Genomic DNA, 3,074 nt, shown 5'->3' with positions numbered 1-3,074 from the left:
TTTCCGCCCCTTCATTTTGTTGGAATACTTGTCGATGAGTGGCAAAATGTCCTGACGTCTCAGCCTAAATATGGAAAGCGGTAATCCTAGGTACTGCAGAGGGAAGGGCTTCAGCTGGCACGAAAAGTGTTGAGCCACACTAGCAGAAACAACGTAATTACACTTGATGCAAGTAACAGTGGTCTTTTGCATATTGATGTGAAGGCCCGTAGCCTCGGCAAAGAGTGTTAGAATGGCTGAAATTACCTCCAAATCCCTCGGATAAGGTCTAAAGAAGATAATAGCATCATTTGCAAAGAAGGAAGCTCTTGGGCAGTTGGGAGGTAGGCCCAGATCAGATAGCAGATTATTGTGGGTCGCCTAATGGATTGTGGCTTGTAGTGTGTCCATGGCTAGAATGAAGAGGTCCGGAGACAGTAGATCTCCTTGTCTGACACCGCAACCAAGAGAGAACGGATCGCATGTCTCAGCAGTCACCATTGACCAATACTGATAGCGACGCTGTTCAGAGTAGGCCACAAACCCAAGAGCATCAGCATCTGCCAAAGCCTCTCCTTATCAAAATCTGTATGATGAACTCCCATGACAAAGTATCAAACACTTTGGAAATATCAAGCTTCATAAGCACAGTCGTGGATTTCTTGCAATGGAGTAGTCTGGCAGCGTTGCGAACAAATTTAAAGTTCTCATGTATGCTCCTCCGAGTGGTGAACGCACTCTGGACTTGTGAGATGAGAGTCGGTAGCAGGGGGCAAGACACACAACCAGGAGTTTAGCAAAAAAATTAGCAGCCCCATGTATTAAGGTTGATTGGCCTAAAAGCAGCCACTTGTAGGGAGATGAATTGAGTCGACAAAAAGAGTTGAAATTGCTCCTATGGAGCTCATGCATGAGAGCCATGAAATCCTTCCCGATGATATCCCAACAAACCTTTTAGAAGAGACCCGAGAAGCCATCAGTACCCGGTGCAGGATCAGAAGACATCTTCATAATCACTTATTTGACTTCAATGTCAGTAAAAGTCGCTTCCAAACCATTTGCAAGATCCGGAGGAAGGCAGTGAATGTTTAATTGCTCCAGCTTCAAGGAAGACTGCAGTCGCGCACGCGCGCCCATTAGACAACTGTAGAAATCTCTGACCATCTCAAGTTTGTCGTCCAAAGCAGAAACCGTGCGCCGACCATTTTTGAGAAAAGGAATCTTGTGCTTCCGCCGACGACCATTGGCCTTAAGATGAAAATATTTAGTATTGGCGTCCCCCTCTCGCAACTCACGTACTTTTGCCCGCTAGAGCAACCGAATTCTTTCTAGAGAAGCAAATGCAAGGCATTTACCCTTCAGAAAGGCTTTAAGGTGTCGTTCCTCCTCCGACAGGGTTCTGCGTTCCTGCGTGCTATCAAAACGCATGATCAACTCATTTGCAATTTGGAATTGCAGGTTCATGAAGCTTTGTTTCCTGTGTCCCCAACTTCTGGGAGCCTTGGCAGTATTAACATGGGATCATTCGCAGAAAAACCTCCTCTTCCCAGACTGTTTTGATAATCTCCATAAACCCAGGCAACTTGACCCAGAAATTTTCAAACCGGAAGTGGCGAACCTTCGGCCGGTCCGAGGAGCAAGTCAGAAGCAAAGGACAGTGATCAGAAATGCTAGATCTAGGTGGCAATAGGTCACTCATGGGGCAAATCTCCTCACAGGCATTGTTAAACAGAACAAGATCCAACCTGGCCATCACAGTGTGTTCTTGATCATTACACCAGGTAAATCTCCTACCCACCAACAGCATGTCGTGAAGGCCCAGGGTATTAATGGTGTGCCTGAATTTGTTAGCCAATCTCCTGTTGATCCTATGGGTGCTGCGCTCTTCTTCACTGCGCACCAAATTAAAATCCCCATTCATGATCCATGGTAACTGAACATCCCTCCCAATCTCCACAATTTCCTAGAGGAGTCTGATTTTATCTGAATTGACTTGAGGCCCATAGACCGAAGCAACCAACCACTCTTTACCATCTGCTAAGGAGGTAACCTTGATGGTCATAGAGAATTCTCCCTTGTGTTCTGTGGAAACCAACAGCCTATCCGATTTCTAAGCAAGCAGAATCCCCCCTCTAGTTCCCTCAGCTGGAAGAAAATCAAAGCCATCAAAGGCCGGGTCTAAAGTTTGCCCAACCATCACATTATCCACCAGAACCAACTTTGATTCTTGAAAACAAACAAGGGAAGCATTGCAAGTTTGCAGAAATAGACGGACCGAGTTACGCATAGCAGGGTTATTCAGCCCCTGACATTCCAAACTAACACACCAATAGACATAGCCATGATATAATCTCTTAGACCCAAAGAAAAGAAAGGGTTCCCTTACCATTTGCTTTAAAAAAAATTAAGTGGCAGCCTCCAATGACTACAAAAACCTTGCCAACAAACAATCCCTATGGATCCCTTTCTTTTTCCAGGAAACTAGCACGGATTCTAGCAGTCGCTACGTATTACAGGTCACCCAACATGCATAAAATGCACTGTTTCTAGCCACGGAATAGGAACAAACATATCACAAGTTGGAGATGGAAAGATCAGACGAAAATAAAGCGCCTTCCGATAGCCATGTCTTTTGTCCCAATTGTCGTTACCATGAGTTTGGATATGGCCGCCACACAATTTGCAAGAGGGAGCCTTTTTCCTCTCTTTTTTTCTGGCTTTTCAGTAAAGGCCATGGAAAATGATAGCTGGAGAACCCACTTGGTGGATGGCGAGGTTGCACATCCAGTAGTTTCCAAATTACGCGCTCATATTTGCACAAGCATGGATGTGCATTTCGAATTAATTCAGAGAATTTTTGCCGACTTATCATAAGATATAGTCTATGCCAACTCTTTGGCGGGACGATCCACATCATTCAAATACTCATCGACTTGAGATAGCTGAACACGGCAGGCCTGGTATGATAGTCTAGACTAATTCTAGTGTCTGCACGCTCTGGTGGATTCGTGTAGCTAGCAGTAGTGTGTGAGTGCGGTGACAAATACATCTCTCTCGTGATCGGAAGATGATAAAAAAAAAGGGAGATGGAGACA

The sequence above is a fragment of the Triticum aestivum genome, chromosome 5D, assembly GCF_018294505.1.
Source record: "Triticum aestivum cultivar Chinese Spring chromosome 5D, IWGSC CS RefSeq v2.1, whole genome shotgun sequence".
NCBI classification, from domain to species: Eukaryota; Viridiplantae; Streptophyta; class Magnoliopsida; order Poales; family Poaceae; genus Triticum; species Triticum aestivum.
This window is presented reverse-complemented; position numbering follows the sequence as displayed.